Raw genomic sequence first — 18,123 nt, forward strand, 5'->3', positions numbered from 1 at the left:
CCATGTCAGTTGCTGGATTTGTGGCTACTTCCAGGAGAGATGCCTCGGAAAAGCTCCGAGTCAGCAAGTCTTGCAGTTGTGCCAGGAAGGCACCTTCAAGAGAGAAGCCTCAGGAAGGCTCAGGACAGCAAGTCCTGCAGTCCGGTCTCGAGGGATCCTGCCACAAGTACGGGAGATTTCTGTCAAGGATTGTGCTCTGGCCTCAAGGGCACTGGCAGCAGGGATGGGAGATGCCTCCAGGGCAACAAGTCCCACGCTCTGCCCTCGAGGGCACCTGCAGAAGAGAAGCCTCGGGAAGGCCACGGGTCAGCAAGTCCTGTGGTCTGGCCTCGAGGTCAGCTGCAGGAATAACACCTCAGAAAAGCTCTGGGTCAGACACGAATGAGTGCGCTGTGCGGGGGCTCCTCACAGCACTGCTCTGTCCCGTCCTGTCCTCTCAGTGCTCGGAGCACTGTGGCGTGGCCTTGTCACCAGCAGCTCCTATGTCACCACGTGTCACAAAGGGCCCTTTGACACGCTGTTCCATGCCATAGTGACCATGCTGCAGTGTGTCACAAAGGGCCCCTGCACATGCTGCCCCCTGCCCAGGGGCACCCCCAGCCCACCCAAAATGGCTCAGGTTGGAAGGAATCCCTCACCCCAAGTGTCCAAGACAGACTAACAGTGTCTTTAGGAACGGCTCAGACCATCAGCAAACGCTGCCCTGCTCTGTGGGCTCAGGGCAGCAGAAGGAGCCCCCAGGGCTGCCAATGCAGCCACGCTGGGAAGGGCACAGGGCCTTCCACAGAAGCTGGCACGGCCTCCTTGGGACACGTCCTGGCTGGTGGCCATCCCAATCCCGCGGGTGTGACACGGACAAGGAACTGTGGGCCAGGGCAGGAATGCTGCTCTGAGCCCTGGGGCCCGGGGAACGCTGACACCAGCAGGTGAGGCAGAGTCCCTGCCCAAGCAGACCTGCCAGCCCCTGAGCCCTGGCAGGGCTGGTGCCATCTCCTGCCCCAGAGACCTGTGCCCCTGGGGGGCTTCTGTGCCAGAGGGAGCCAAAGCTCAGGTGCACTGGGGGCTGTGCTCCTGCCTGCAGGGGCTGTTGGCAGGAACAACTGGAGCAACTGCTGGCAACACTTGGTCTCTGTCAGAAGCTCTTACTCCATGCTGAAATTATTTTCTCATTCAAGTTATTGCCTTCAGCACAAAAAAAACCTTAGCAGCGAAGGCACAGAAGAATCTGTCAAGTAAGAATCCTCAGTTCAGGAAAGCTTCCCCAACACCCACCAACACCAACCCCCCCAAACTCCCGCACAGAAGCCCTCAACACCCTGCCAGGAGCCCCAGATCTCTCGTCCCTCTGCAGAGTTTCCCACCCTCCCACAGATGCCCTGGTTCCCTGCACGTGCCGTGGGATGGCACTCGGGAGGATCTGCTCCAAGGCCTTCCCCTGGAGCAAGCTCAGGCTGCCAGGCCTATGGGTCCTGGATCATCCTTCCCACCGAGCATTTTGGTGCACGGCTGCTCCATCTGCACCTTTGTGCTCAGCTCGGACTTCTCCACCTAACCAGGAGTGTTGCAGCGCGCTGTGCGGGGCGTGCTGGGCGGCTGCGGCAGGGGCGCGACCGTCCCCCTGCGAGCTCTGCAATTCCCAGCTATCGGCAGGTCCGGCGCAGGGACAGACAGCGATGACACGGGTCTTGGTGTAGAACAAGATGGATTTATTCCTGGGCTCCCCGACAAGACTGGCGGGGGGTGAACAGAAGTTTTTATACAGCAACTCAGGAGGCGGGTGTAGGAAAGTGAACCAGTGAGATATGGTAAGGGAGGAATATAAGGTGGGGCAAATAGCCTATGAGCCTATCAGGGAAAATGGGGGGGAGGGAAATAACACAAAGTAAGGAGTGGGGTATCGAGGACAACAAGACAGACACCAAACTCTCTAGAGACAGGAGTAGGGATAGGGAGGATTGACAGCATGGAAGGGAGGAGGTTAGGGAAGGGCTTGGGAAAATTGGCAACTGGGAAGGAAGTGGATTAGGCAGGAGAACGGGGGGCAACCTTGGATTCAAAGCAAAACACACCACAACATCTCCCTGTTTCTTTTTACAAAAGGGAGGAGAGTTCTGGGGTTCAAAACAAATTTATGAATCTATTATGTAACATATCATATACATAATCTATCATATAACAGATTTTAGCATATGACAAATTATTACAGCAACAGAAAAGAATTCAATACTTATCAGGAAAAAATGAACTACTCGTGACCATAATGCATGAGGTAATGATCTTCTTCGCATAAGAAATTTAATATAAAATGCACAAAGTTATTATATTTGGAATCAGGGTCAGGAAGAGGAATTGCAGTGGAATTATCTTGAAGTAAGACTGGGCTTGAAGCATGAATCACCGAGGAATCTGCATTTTCTGGGGTTTGAAAGTGATTTTGGAGGTCACTCCTCTTGTAGGATGTGATCAGCGAATGGAGATGTGGTCTTGCTCATTTTATTTTATGCAACTGTGGGTAATAACTGGACAGAACGATTCCTCTCTCTATAAAATATAACTTAACAAGCAGATTATTTTAAAGTATCAAGAATATAATTAACATTTTTTTAGTCAAGAAATTTAGTTGGAAATGTGGGAAAATGGTTAAAGAAAAATCAACAAAGATCATGAAGTTTAAATAAGGCCTACACGTAAATTAATGAACTCTTTTTCCAAAGCATACTGTGAAAACTTTAAAACAATATTGAAATTAAAAGGAACATTTGGTAGGGTATAATTAAGGAAATGCATGGGGAACTTGTGCAGTCACTCTTGAATAATTTTGTTCTTATATTCATTCAATTGTTTATTTTTATTTTCATTATGATGATAGTAGTTTTTTTTATTATTTGGACAGTTTTTTCTTGTGTGATCTTTCTTTTTACAGGTAAATCAAATTTTTGACTTTGATGGGCAAACACTTGCTTCATGTCTCTGTTTTCTATACTTAAAACATGTTTTAAACTGTTCTTTTTGGTTCCCTTTTTCATTTATCCCAACTGTGGAAGCTTGTAGGTTAATTATCTTGAACAGTTTCCACAAAGGCTACAAAGGGTCAAGGGCTTTGGGGAGATTCTTCCAAAAATTAAATACAAATTGAATTCATAATTGATTTAGATAATAAGAAGAAATCTGATTACTTTGGTGACTGCCACAAGTGTTATGAGGTATCGGTAAGGGGACGGACCTGGGCGCCACCATCCTAGGGAGAGACAAAATGGAGGATTCCAGGTGCAGGTTTCCAGCTCCACCTTCCTCCGAAGGAGGTCCCTCCATAAAAGAGGGTGATCTCCCAAGAAGGAGGGTCCCCTGATGGGAGGCCCCATAGGTGATCCTCCCCCCAGAGGAGGAGCTGGAATAAGAAATGGGGATGGTCCAACACCACCTTCCAACAAAGGACACTGGCCCCCACAGGCGATTTGTGCAGGGGCCTCTGTGGAAGGGGTGGGGCTGGAGGGAAACTTGGGGCTGGAGAAGAAAGCTCAAGGCAGGAAAGGGGGTTCCAAGCAGCGTGGCCAGCGCCACCTTTGAAAGGAGTGCCAGGTGCACTGCAGTTCCCTCGAGAGCTCTGAACAGTGTCCGGCGGGACGCTTGGGGTGCAGTGGCCAACACCATCCCCAAGGGAGGATAGGGTAGGGTTTTGGGAAGTCCAAGGGACAGAGGGTACAGGGAGCTTCACAGAAGCCACAGGGGAACTTACAGGGGAGGAGCTTGACGCAGCTGGATTTCAACAAGGTGCATGGATGTCAGGAACTTCTTGCAAAATATTAGATTCTCCCCTATTCTTATAAACATGTCATTGTTTGATGGAAAATTGCTGCCATATTCTTGTCTTTTCTAATCTCTCAGCCCTCATGGGATACCCCAGCCTTTGGGGGACAGTCCAGGTTTGGGTAAGAGAGAGACTAGAAAAGCACCCTCCTGATGAGTGGAGGGTACCCTCAGGGGATGCCCCAACCTTTTGGGGAAGAGTGAGGATCCAAGGGAGTGATGGTGAAGATCCCCTTGGATCAGGAGGGTTCCCTGTGGTTTCTGCAAGCTTGGCCACCAGCTTGTGGAGACTAAAACTACCCGCCAGGAAAATACCCTGCATCGGCTCACTTACCCTCAGAGCTCTCCTTTGCTTTTAGTTATTTTTATCTAGCTGAGGCAAAGAAGTTCCCTGGACTGTGGCTTTTTCTTTCTTCAGACCTGCTCAAACCTGCTCTGGACTCAGCACATAGAAGAGCAACAGCAGCTCACACCTGTGGCCCACCAGGCCCAGCCAGAAATAATAACCAGGGTTAGAGGGGCCCTGCCTCTAGCCAGGAAGAGGCACTGGAAAACTGGATCTTCTGGATGGTGTGGATCCGATGGCCTGGCACATCAGAACCACAAAAATACGATGCTTTATTTGACACTGGTGTGCAGTGTACACTAATGCCATCGGGACATGTGGGGGCAGAACCTGTTTCCATTGCCGGGGTGACGGGGAGATCGCAGCAATTGACCCTGGTGGGAGCTGAGGTGAGCCTGACTGGGAAGGAGCAGCAGAAACATCCACTGTGACCAGCCCAGAGGGCCTGTGTATTCTGGGCATAGACTTCCTCCGGAACGGATGTTACAGAGACCCAAAGGGACTCAGGCAGGCTTTTGCATAGCTGCTGTAGAGGCAGGGGACATTAAGCACTTGAACACCTTGCCTGGACTACCAGAAAACCCATCTGCAGTAGGACTCCTAAGGGTGGAAGAACAACAAGTACCAACTGCCACTTCAACAGTGCACGACTGGCAGTATCAGACAAATCAAGGTGCTTGGATCCCCATCTACATGAATTGGAATGATCCATGATCCATGAGCTGGAGAGCCAAGGGGTGGTCAGCAAAACCCACTTGCCCTTCAACAGCCCCATTTGGCCTGTGCGAGCCCCACTTTTCTGACAGAGAATGGAGATTGACTGTGGACTTGAATGAAGTGACTCCACTGCTGACCGCTGCTGTGCCGGACATGCTGGAACTCCAGCACGAGCTGGAGTCCAAGGCAGCAAAGTGGTATGCCATGGATGACATTGCCAAAGTGTTTTTCTCCATTCCTCTGGCAGCAAAGGGGCCTCAGTTTGCTTTCACCTGGTGGGGTGTGCAGTGCCCCTGGAACCGACTGCCCCAGGGTGGAAGCACAGCCCCACCATCTGCCATGGACTGATCCAGGCTGCACTGGAAAAGGGTGAAGCTCCAGACCACCTGCAGTACATTGATGGCATCATTGTGTGGGACAACACGGCAATGGAAGTATTTGAGAAAGGAGAGAGGATCATCCAGATTCTGCTGGAAGCCAGCTTTGCCATCAAGAAGAGCAAAGTCAAGGGACCTGTCCAAGAGATCCAATTCCTGGAAGTAAAGTTGCAAGACGGATGGCGTCACATTCCCACAGAGGTCATCAACAAGATCAATGTGATGGCTCCACCGACCAGCAAGAAGGAAACACAAGCTTTCCTAGATGCTACAGGTTTTTGGAGAATGCACATTACCAAGTACAGCCAGATTGTGAGCCCTCTTTACCTGGTCACCCACAGGAAAAACGATTTCCACTGGGCCCTGTACAGCAGAAAGCTTTCGCCCAGATAAAGCAGGAAATTGCTCATGCTGTAGCTCTTGGCCCAGTCAGGACAGGACCAGATGTGAAGAACATGGCCTACTATGCAGCCAGGAACCATGGTCTGTCCTGTAGCCTTTGGCAGATGGTGCCTGATGAGACTCGAGGCCAACCACTGGGATTTTGGAGTTGGAGCTGCAGAGGGTCTGAAGCCAACTACACCCCAACAGAGAAGGAAATCTTGACCGCTTACGAGGGAGTCCAGGCTGCCTCAGAGGTGATTGGTACAGAAGCACAACTTCTCCTGGCACCCCGACTACCAGTACTGGGCTGGATGTTCAAAGCAAAGGTTCCCTCCACCCACCATGCCACCAGAGTTCCACAGAGCAAGTGGATTGCTCTCATCATGCAGCGTGCCCATATTGGTAAACTGAATCGCTCCAGGATTTTGGAATTAATTACAAATTGGCCCAAAGGTGAAAGTTTTGGTGTCACAGATGAAGACGAAGAACCAGTGACACAGGCTGAAGAAGCTCCACCATACAACCAACTGCCAGCAGAGGAAACACATTAGGCTCTATTCACTGACGGTTCTTGTCACATCGTAGGGATGAATAAGAAGTAGAAAGCAGCTGTATGGTGTCCCACACAATGGGTTGCAGAGGCCACTGAACGGGAAGGTGGATCAAGCCAGCTTGCTGAACTCAAAGTCGTCCAACTGGCCCTAGACATTGCAGAAAAGGAGAAGTGGCCAAAGCTCTACCTCTACACTGATCCATGGATAGTAGCTAATGCTATGTGGGGGTGGCTGGAGAGGTGGAAAGAGGCTAACTGGCAGTGTAGAGGAAAACCACTTTGGGCTGCGGAAGAGTGGAAAGATATGGGTACCTGGGTAGAGAAGTTACCTGTGAAAGTTCACCATGTAGATGCCCATGTCCCCAGAAGTAGAGCTAATGAAGAGCAGCAAAACAATCAGCAGGTAGATCAGGCTGCAAAGATAGGGGTATCAAAGATAGACCTCGATTGGGAACACAAGTGGGAGTTGTTCCTAGCATGATGGGCCCGTGATGCCTCAGGCCATCAGGGCAGAGATGACACCTATAAGGGGGCAAGACCAAGGGGTGGCTCTAATCATGGACAGTGTTTCTCAGGTGATCCATGACTGTAAGACATGTGCTGCCATCAAACAGGCCAAGCGGGTGAAGCCCCTCTGGTATGATGGGCGGGGGTCCAAGTACAAGTATGGGGAGGCCTGGCAGATTGACTACATCACACTGCCCCAGACACGCCAAGGCAAGCGCTACGTGCTCACCATGGTAGAAGCCACCACTGGATGGTTGGAAAGCTACCTTGTGTCTAATGCTATAGCCCGTAACACCATCCTGGGCCTTGAAAAGCAGGTCCTTTGGAGGCATGGTACCCCTGAGAGGATTGAGTCAGACCATGGGACTCATTTCAAGAACAGCCTTGTCAACACCTGGGCTAGGGAACATGGCATTGAGTGGGTGTACCACATCCCCTACTGTGGGAAGAGTAGGCTCCTCGTGCACGGTTGGGGGTGTTGGGAGGCAGAGATCTCTGAAGCTTGCTCTTGGGGGAAGAGGTTTATTGGAGAATTCAGGGATGCCCAGGCCTCGTGCTCTCAGGCATAGCACGTGGCTGGGCTTAGGAGGACGGGGGAGGGGAGAGAGAAACGGAGGGTTTAGGAGAGGGGAAGCCCCAGGGAGGAAGGGAGTCCAAGAGAGGGAGGAAGTCCAAGAGACCAAATGGCCGCTCAGAGCCCCCTTATCAGGGGCTCCCAGGTGGGCTGGGACAAGGCATGGGCCAATGGGGTTACAGACTCTGTTTTAGGGGCAGGTACAGGGGTATGGGATGAACCACAATCTCTTGCGGGGTGGGATGGAACAGTCCATTTCACTCCAGGATTCATCCAAGGGTAGAAGTGACATTCGGCTAGCTAAGATAACAATCATATCTATCTATCCTCTGCAACAATTGCCCTTTTTCGTTAAACTTTTGAAAAGGTAAATACAGACTTAATTACTATTCTTGCACAACTTGGGGTACATAACATATTGCTAATGAAACTATACTTATTACTCTAAAAACAATCAAGCTTACTTTACAGAGTTCCTTCAGCCAAGATGCAGAGCTCAAACCTTCAGATAAACTGTTTAGCTAGATTATTAATTGTAATCAAGGTGGCGTTTATTTCTTTACTGATTGAGCATTTTAACTTTTTGACTGCTTTAGTCTAATGGAAGAATTTAACTGAGGTAGTGTTATTAAAATCTTTTGAGGAAGGTTCTATAATTGACTAGGTTGAAAAAGTCTATTAGAGCTTTGTATCAGTTAGAGATATGGTATCAGAGCTTGCAGTCTTGGCCAGAGTTACCCAGGCATTTGTCTTTGGTTAACCTATAGGCGAAATCTCAATACAAAAATTTGAAATAAGAGAACAAATGTAACAACAAGGGTACAAAATTAACATGCATGTGAAAATAAATGTCCATAGTCTTGAATTGTTTCTGGCAGGTAGTTTTCATCTCGTCTTAGCACAGTTCAAATCTGAGCGCCTGCTTCTTGGTTTGCACCTGCAAAGTCATTGCCACTGGTGAGGGCACTGCCAGATTTCGGTGTATGGTAAGGCCTTACATTCTTTGTCGGGATCCATCTGAGTCCTTCGCCTGTAGAGACACAAGCAAACCCTCTCTCCCATGTTACAAGGTTACATGGGCTTTCTATTTCTCTTGTGACTGAGGTTTTGATCAAGACTTTTATTTTTACTTTTTTGTTGTTCAGAAAGTGTCTGTAAATGGGCATGTCAGGCTGTCCTATACAGTAATTTGAAAGATTGTATGCGTATGGGGCTTTGCTGAACCAATTTTGGGGTGTGGCCTGATACATTCCCCTCTTCTGTTTTAATAAGCTGCTTTCTAGGGCTTTAGATGTCTTTTCTATGGTACCCCCCAACAGCTGGTAACCATAAGAGAAACGGAAGCAACTATCTCCTGCTGCTACTAGGAATTCTCTCTTGTCTAGAGATGGGACAGCCGTCCACTCTCTGGGACCATGAGGCTTGGATATATGCCTGTCCATCAGTTGGAGGCCATCAATGATCCCCTGAGCATCCTGGGAAACTGAGGCAGCAGGGGTGGTACTGGTAGGGCTAGCACAGTTCTCTGTGGATCCTGTACTCGTCAAAGCAGCTGCCAGGTGCTGTTCCTGTTTCCCTGGCTGCATGCTAAGCTGTGAATTAGATGCAGCAGCTGCCAACAGCTGGGGCAGAGGGGCAGGAGTGGAGACTGTCAGCAAAGGCTCATGGGAGAAACCTGAGGATTTGGAGGGCTCTCTCCAAGCTGAGGCTGCAGCTGTGGAATGTGGATGCAGCCTAGGAGAGGAAGTGGGGGCATCCAGGGGCTGTAGGGGCGGCGGTGGGGTGACGAGAATCACTTGTTGCGCGGCTGGCCGGAGTTCCGGGCGGGCACCCGGCACGGAGGGCTTTAGCGGCAAACCCGGAAGCGACTCGGTGGTCCCCGGCGTCGGCGGTGGGGCTCCTTCTGGCGGCTCCGGGGGTCCTGCCGGCGCCGCCGCTGAGCTCGGGGGTTCTGGCTGATCGCAGACCGCGGCACGGGGCGCGTGGGGATCAGCAGGCTCCGTCGGCGGCGCGGCAGAGGCGGCGGGAACCGGCCAGACCGGGGGCACCGCGAACCGCGCATTCGCGGGGCGCACCACGTGGTCCGCCGGCCGAACCAAGATGGCGGCCGCGTCTGCCGCCCCGCCGGAGCCGTCTGATGTTGGGCCCGCACCGCGGGGGGGTTGCCGGGAGGCGGGGGGTGGTGGGGTCGCGGCACGGGGCGCGGCGGGAGTGGCAGGCTCTATCGGCGGCACGGCAGAGGCGACGGGGACCGGCCGGACCGGGGGCACCGCGAACTGCGCATGCGCGGGGCGCACCACGTGGTCCGCCGGCCGAACCAAGATGGCGGCCGCGTCTGCCGCCCCGCCGGAGCATGCTGACGATGGGCACGTTCCGCGGGGGGGTTTGCGGTGGGCGGGGGGTGGCGGGGTCGCGGCGCAGGGACCCGGGGTGTCCCCCCACGGCCAGGGCTCGGGCTGGGGTGGGCGCACCGGGCCTCCCGGTGCTTCCTGTCGCACGTCCGGGATTGGGGGCGTGGCCACGCGCTCTCCCGGTGCGGGCAGCGGCGGCAAGGCAGCGACGAGCGCTGGATTGAGCGTTTGTAGAAGCGCGGCGAAGGCGCTTTGTAAGGAGCCAACGAAAGTAGCAACAGCCGCTGCTAGGGGGGTTTCGGGGGGAGCCGGGGCGGGCACGAGCCCCGCGGCCAGTGGGGGGGGCGCGGCGGCCGCGGGGGCCGGGACAGGAGCGGCGGCCGCGGGGGGTGGGACGGGGCCGGGGCTGATCGCGGCGGTGGGGGGTGAGGTCGCGGCGGAGGTGGGAGGGGCGGGAGCGGCCGCGGCGGGGGCCGCCGAGCCCGGCGGCAGGCGGCGCGGCGCGGGGATCGGGGGGGTGCGGGGGGTGGTCGCGGGGGCCGGAGCAGCCGCGGCGGTTGGGGGTGGGGTCGCGGTCGCGGCGGAAGCGGCAGGGGTGGAAGCGGCCGCGGGGGCCGGCGGCCGGCGGCGCGGCGCGGGGGTTGGGTGGGGGGTCGCAGGGGCCGGGGCGGCGGGCACCGCGTCACTCAGGGGGGCGGCCGCGGCGGGAGGGGGTGGGGTCGCGGCCGCGGCGGTTGCGGCCGGGGCCGCGGCGGGAGGGGGAGGGGCGGGGCGGAAGGGGATCGTGGCGCGGTCGTCAGCAGCCGCGTGGGCCGGCCACATGGCCGGGGCCGGCTTTCGTGGAACGAACAATTCGGCCACAGCTCTAAAAGCTGGGAGTAACTTGCAAGCAACGGCGTCTCTCCTGGAAATCTCAATAAAAAGCTTATCACCTACTGAGTCCCAGAATTCTTTGGTAAAGGCGGCTGATCGATCCGCATGAGGGAAGTGGGGCAGGACCCATTCCAAAAGGGCTTTTAACTCTTTCTTAGGCAAAGTACTATTATGACTACGTAAAAGATGGTTCAATTGTTTGTAGAGATCTCTATCTTGGGTAGAGTGGGATTGTCCCATATTTTAGACCTGTGTAGCTCACCTCGAGTTCGCAAAAGCAGAGATCCTCTCCTCAGGACTCTGCACAGGTCCCCTCAGAGCTCCGGGCGTCTCTCCGGACGGCTTTTCCGTGCTCGGGACCTTCAGACCTCCCCCCTCGGGGCTTCCAGCGCAGGCAGTGCTGGGCAGTGCTCGGTGCGCTCTCTTAACGTGGCCACGTGCCACCAGCTCACAGCTCCTTGCTCGGGCAGTCCCAAGAGCTCCAAAAGCCGGCTATTCACAGGCGATGGTGCTCGAGGGTAAAATGCCTCGGCAAACTTTAAAGACATAAGGCTTCTACGTTGCTTAGCAACGACAGCCCATGCTCAGAGCGAAGAGGAGGCTATCACAGGTAATTACCGTGCATGGAGGTGTCGAGATTCCTGGGTTCCTTTTTCTTTCACGTTGGGCGCCAGTTGCGGGATGAGTAGGCTCCTCTGCACGGTTGGGGGTGTAGGGAGGCAGAGATCTCTGAAGCTTGCTCTTGGGGGAAGAGGTTTATTGGAGAATTCAGGGATGCCCGAGCCTCGTGCTCTCAGGCGTAGCACGTGGCTAGGCTTAGGAGGACGGGGGAGGGGAGAGAGAAACGGAGGGTTTAGGAGAGGGGAAGCCCCAGAGGGGGAGGGAGTCCAAGAGAGGGAGGAAGTCCAAGAGACCAAATGGCCGCTCAGAGCCCCCTTATCAGGGGCTCCCAGGTGGGCTGGGACAAGGCATGGGCCAATGGGGTTACAGACTCTGTTTTAGGGGCAGGTACAGGGGTATGGGATGAACCACAATCTCTTGCGGGGTGGGATGGAACAGTCCATTTCACTCCAGGATTCATCCAAGGGTAGAAGTGACATTCGGCTAGCTAAGATAACAATCATATCTATCTATCCTCTGCAACACCCTACCATGCACCAGCTGCAGGCAAAGTGGAGAGGTACAATGGACTGTTGAAAACCACCTTAAAAGTATTGGGTGGGGGATCTTTCAAAAATTGGGAGCAACATTTAGAAATGGCCACCTGGTTAGTTAACAGCCAAGTTTCCACCAATCGAGCAGGTCCTGCCCAGTTTGAGTCCCTGAATATATTAGATGGAGGTAAAGTCCCAGTGGCACATGTCAGAGGTTTGTTAGGTAAAACAGTGTGGATCAATTCTGCCTCAAGTACAGACAAACTCATTTGTGGGATTGTCTTTGCTCAGGGACCAGGTTGTACATGGTGGATAATGCAGAGAGATGGAGCAACACAATGTGTACCTCAGGGAGATCTGATTGTGGGGTGAGACTTATGCAAATATCACTGTTTGCTGGATGGTACTGCCAGTGTCTGTACATGAAAACACACAGACATGAGACAGAAGGAAATGTGTAAGTGTTGAAGGTTTGAGTAAGTGAGATGGAAGGAAATGTGTATGAGTAAGTGAAAGATGGAAGTTTTTACTTGATGAAGTTTTTACATGATGTTGACAGTATGGAGATAAGGGGTGGAATGTCCTAGGGTGACGTTATGGTAATTGTATCCCCAATCCTGTGTTTTGTTTATGTTTGATATTATGTTCTGTGCTTTCAGAACTGACTCAGAAAGTGAAGGTTTGTTTTGTCTTGTTACCAGCCGGCTCACCTCCCCCATGGTCAGTTGTCTAGAAGAGGCTGGTGCTGGCTGGCTTGGTTTTGCTTTGCTTGCTGGCTTTCCTTTGCTTGCTTTGCTTGCTTGCTTCTGCTTTTGCAGAAGCTGGCTGGCTTGGTTTTGCTTTGCTTGCAGGCTTTCCTTTGCTTGCTTTGCTTGCTTGCTTCTGCTTTTGCCTTTGCTTTTGCATGTTAGTTAGTTGAGCTAAGCAGTCCAATTTTTTTCCCTGGACTGTTTTTTTTCCTTTCCCTTTCCTGAATATCACTCCAACTTGCTCTGGACTGGGACCAGGGAAACACCGAGGAGCACCCAGAGCCTGCACTCTGTGATCTGCAGCAGCCATCCCCAGTGCCCAGAGCAATCCCCAGTGCCCAGACCCGGCGACCACTCCCAGGAGAGACTTTCTGGATTTGTCATCTCTTCAGAGTGGTGAAAGAGTTTTGTTGTCATCTGATGTTGTTCATTTTTTTAGTGCTGGGAAGGGTTTTGTTTGTTAAATAAACAGGTTCTTTTCCATTTCTCTCAGAGAAAATTCTTCCCGAACCAGGTGGGTGGGGATGGGCTGTGGGGGTTTGTTTTCTGAGGGCTCCTTTCAGAGGTTTTCTCTAAAATTTGCCCTAAACTAGAACAAGTATTTTTCTGCCCAACTTGTGGCTTGAGAGAGTGGAAAAAAACCCTGTTGTAATCATATTTTGGTTCCAATTACTTTGTGTTGGTATGGAGCAATTACTGGTTATGTTGTTTGAATTCATAGTGTCTCTTGGGGTGAAGGCTTGCATGTGTCTCTGGTCCCTAGGGTTTTTTGAGATTTTAATCCCTCTATGGTCCCTAGGTTTATTTTTTTATCCAGGAATAGCTCTGGTATGGTCCCTAATACGTAGTTTTTGGAGTAGAAGAGCACTGACCAGAATACCCATCAGGCTGGGCTTGGGTGTCATGGCTTACAGGGAGTTTATGAAGGTGCTGAAGTCTGTTCCAGGAATGCATGGCTCATGGTCATGGTTGTGCAGCCAGTTTGTTAGAGGAGTAGCAAGGGATGAGGCTTTTAAACCTTTGCTTTCTTTCTTCTCCTCTGAATCTCTTAGCTCCCTATTAGAGAATGTTCAGTTTCCCCTGACTGTTAAAAAGACCATCTTCCTGGTGTTTAATCTGGTAAGTTTTCTCTATACAGTCTGCAGTCTCTCTAGAATGAGGGCTGAGATTTCTAGAGGGGCTGAAGAGACCCCTGACCCAGGAGTAGACCCAGGTGTGAGAAATCCTGAGTGGTGTGGGAAATGGGGGGACGGGAATTGGCACATAGACCGTTTTCCCACATTCAAATCGATTTTACTGATTTGCCTAAAGTAGGAAGGTATAAACACTTATTGGTGATAATAGATCACTTGACTCACTTTGTAGACACATTCCCTACCTTCAGGGCAACTACACAAACAGTAGTAAAAATACTATTAGAAGAGATAATCCCCCGCTATGAACTAGCAGAAGTAATAGACTCAGACAGAGGGCCACAATTTGCCTCCAAAATAATTAAAGAAGTAGTTACAACGCTAGGAACAAAGTGGCAATATCATACTCCCTGGCATCCACAAAGCTTGGGTAAAGTGGAAAGTGTAAATGGGAAAATTAATAAACAACTAACTAAATTGATGTATAAAACACAGTTATCTTGGGTAAAATATTTACATTTAGCCTTGTTAAATATAGGAACTCAGCCCAGAACTGATATTGGAATTTCTCCATTTGAAATGCTTTATGGGATGCCTTATGACATGGATTCTCCTATAGATCACCCTGAAATAAGTAATCAACAAATTAACCAATATGTCATGCAACTTGTGAAGGCTCGGGAAGGGCTTAGAAGAGCTGAGTTACTAGTGCAAAAACCTCCTTTAGACCTAGCAATCCATAATATAAATCCAGGTGATAAGGTGTTAATAAAAACCTGGAAAGAAACCTCACTGACCCCAAATTGGGAAGGCCCTTATGTTGTTTTACTCACTACAGAAATTACAGTCAGAACCTCCGAGGAGGGATGGACCCATGTGAGCCGAATAAAGGGACCAATTCCTGCTGCTGCCGAAGAGCCGTGGAGAATAACCAGCCAGCCCGAGGACCTTAAGGTCACATTTAAATGGACTGAATGGACTCAGTAAGAATTGTACGAACCAGCTGGTAGAGTGAGATATTGGACTATGGCTATCCTATAACTAATGATTTAGAGTATATTGTACAAATAAGGATTGTAATTGTTACCTTTTTGTATGCTCTGTTTGTAAAATTTGCCAGGAACGGTGGTGGGTCCATAGTTACAGAGGCACTCCTCCTAGGGGTATTTGTAAAGGTGTTATCAGTTAGAAAGAGAACTGACAGAGTCAGTCCTAAGGATTGGAGAAGAGAATGGGACCCTACAAAGACAATCCCAAGAGTGGTGGGAGGTGTTTACTAAGGGGCCAGACCTGAAAATTGTTGTTTCCACTCCAATGAACCAATTCCCCCAATTGTTCAAATTATAAAAGGGAATTGCTGGAAAACTTTACCTGGGATTCAGTGTGACTCACCACAAGTGAAGGACAAAAACTGGAAATCATTCAAAAAGAGGCAGCAAAAACAGAATAAGGGTCCTACTGAAGAATATCCTTGCTGCTGAGAAGATGGTGCGCCTCGCGGCTTGGAGCAACCGAGTTGGCGAGCGAGGCAGAGGGATAAGAAGCGGTGGAGGAAAGAGCCCTCAGACTGGGACAATTCAAAGGTATTTCAAGAACTGCCTCAAGGATACTGATCTCCCAAGGTTAAAGGTGAGTCCGGCAATAACAGGTCAAAACAAACACTGAGAATGGGGAGATAATGATAATCAAACCCTGGGGCAGTTTGGACTCCACCCTTGCTGGCAAATTCTGTGCATATTAGTTATATGTTGTACCTGGCCTGGTCAAGGGGACTATGCACACCAGCCATTTAATTGGACTCTGATCAAAACAGACCAAGGGAAAGTTGTTAAGCATAATGCCACCACTGTAACTCCCATTTTTTTTTTTGTTACTAATGAGGACTTGGTAAACTCTATGTGGAGATGGAGTAAACCTGAACTCCGGGCTACCTATTGGTGTCCTATTTCCAATCCTGGGGGGGTGGATATTGAAATTATCCTGGGGAATATCTGTGAGTATTAGGGCTGTAAAGCCATAGCAACCGCCTAGGCTGTCACCCATCCAGATAAATTTCAAAAGGTCTCATGGTACCCTGAGAGGTGCAAAATTCTGGAGTATGGCACTCAAGGAGAAATTCTGTATCAGGGAGATTGCAGGTCCCGTAATATTGTTGTTACTAAGTTTAACTTTAAAACTTGCATTCTTAATAAATACATAGACATTGTAAAAGGAAGATTAGAGGCAGCTCATCTAACACATATTAGAGATAGGTAGGAAACATTGCCCAGAGATTCAAAAGTAGATGAAATCCTGGTCTTAAGCTACCAAAAGTTAAAGTGTTTTAATGAACCAATTGGTAAAGAGAAAAAGAATGGATTGTAATAAATAAAAAGGTCTTTGTTCATCAAAACGAGCATTGAAGGAGATAAGAATCTGAACGGAGTAGGGAATCTCAAGATGTGGGAGGAGAAGGAGAATGGGGGAAAACAGCAAGTATTCTGCTTAAGAATTGTGCAGATGCAACTAGCATAGAAGACTGTGTAACTAATTATATACAAGTTAACTTTTAGGCCAAGGAAAATCTGCAAGGAAGATGAGGAGCCTTCATCCTTATGACCACCAAGGGCAGAAAAAACACCCCCTAGCAACCAATTGCACCGGCGAAGAGTACATTGGGAGAAAACACGTCAACCAGAAAAAGAAAAGGGACTATAAAAACAAAAAGGTAAAAGGGGGAAGGTGCGCCGTGGCAGAACAGAGACTCCCCGGCCACCCAGCGCTTTCTTTTGCTTAATACCGCTTGCTTAATAAATTCATGTTAATTGATTTATCTATAATTAGCCTCCCCAATTGAATTTGTCCATAACAAGCCTGACTAGAGAAATGAAAAAAAAAAATTAAAGTTGGTATATTGTCCAACACACATGTGCAGAGCAAGCCCCCGGCTGCTGAGTCTCAGCAGAAGGCTGAGGGAAATGCACCCACTACGTCCCCTCTGCGACTCACTCGGCATCTGGTGCAGAAGTTTGGATGCCTGCAGGGGTTGCTTGTCTCCTCTGGGTGTGTTCTTCCTTCCCTCTGGGAGGGCCTTAATGGAAATTAGTTCCATTTCTCCTGCAGACCAGAGTGGCAGGGAGTCACTGCAGGCTGGTGATACTCCGATACAAGGAAACGGGTGTGCATACAAACCACGCTGTGAAAAGCCAGTGTCCATAAGGGAGCCAGAGGAGCCCTGCATCTTTATTTGAATAAAGGGAGAGAGTCCATGGGGACATCTGCTGCTGGGGTTTTCTCTCTCAAAATTTTGGAGGACACAGCCTCCTTTTAAACTCCTGGCCACATGCTGCCCTCTTCCTTTCCCCACTGGCTGGATTACCAGGCCAGGGGACTGCAGGGACCTTTGTACCCTCTTTTCCTTTTGCAAGGTATTAGTTCTGGTCTCCATCCAAACTGTAATAGAGAGATAATAAGATGATTGGCTCTTGCAATTAAGGGATGAATATTGTGTGTATCTTAAGAGAAGCTTTATTGATGTAGAGTTATGTTATTGTGATTTGTTGTTCTCTGCTCTCCCCACAGTCCCCTTTCCCCTTTTATAAATGAAAATTAGCCCAGCCAAATTGAAAATGAAATAATATATAATTTATTTAGGAATGAATTCTCTCTGAGCCAGCCACAAGGAAAAGGACAGCGCTGAGCCCGGGTTCGGCGCTGGGTGTGTGACAGGAAGGAGCCTCTCGGCAGAGGTTCCCCTGGACACACACACCACCCTCCTGGACCTGCCAGTTCTTATAGGAAATTTTCTGCCCGAGGCCAGGATTTTAGTCATCTGCCTTTTCTTTCTATTCAGAGTCACACATATTCATAAAGTTCTTTTCTCTGAGCCAGGGTCGAACAATCCAGGTCCAGGTGTGGACAGTTTTTCCTGATGAGGTTATGGGAACCGTGGCATTCAGATGTATCAGCCCGGAGGACTCCAGCGATCCCAATCTTGGGTCGCTACCAGCATGATCAGCTCCCAGGTGTTCCAGAATCGCCTTTTGGGACAGCCCATCTCCAGACCAGCCACATGTATTGGATTGTAAATGAGGCATTGTCCAAAAACAACCTGGCTCTGGTGTAACTGAGTATGTGGAGGGGGCAGCTCTCAGTGCTGGTGTGTGTATTTTGTAATAACTAAATATTTTGTGGAACTCTGGAATTTTGGGCATTTTATTGGAATTTTTGGGGGATTTAATGGCATTCTTTGGGGATTTGGTTTTTGGTTTTTTTGGGGTTTTTTTTTTTTGTGGTGGGATTTTGGGGGATTTTGTGGGGTTTTTGGGAGTTGCAAGAATTACTTTGGGTGTTGGGGGGATTTTCTTGTGGTTTTGAGTACATTTTGGGGGGGGATTTGTGGGGTTTAATTGGGATTTTGTGGGCTTTTATTGGAATTCTGGGGTGTTCTAATGAGGTTTTTATGAGATTTAATTGGGATTTTGTGAGTTTTATTGGGACTTTCAGGGGTTTAAAGGAGATTTTGGTGCCTCTCAGCCCTTCCCCACACCCTGGGACAACTGCAAAGCCCCCCCAAATTCTTCTTAAACACCCCAAAATCCCAATAAAACTCTCCAAAA

This window comes from Lonchura striata, chromosome 34 (assembly GCF_050655825.1).
Source record: "Lonchura striata isolate lonStrDom1 chromosome 34, ASM5065582v1, whole genome shotgun sequence".
NCBI lineage: Eukaryota > Metazoa > Chordata > Aves > Passeriformes > Estrildidae > Lonchura > Lonchura striata.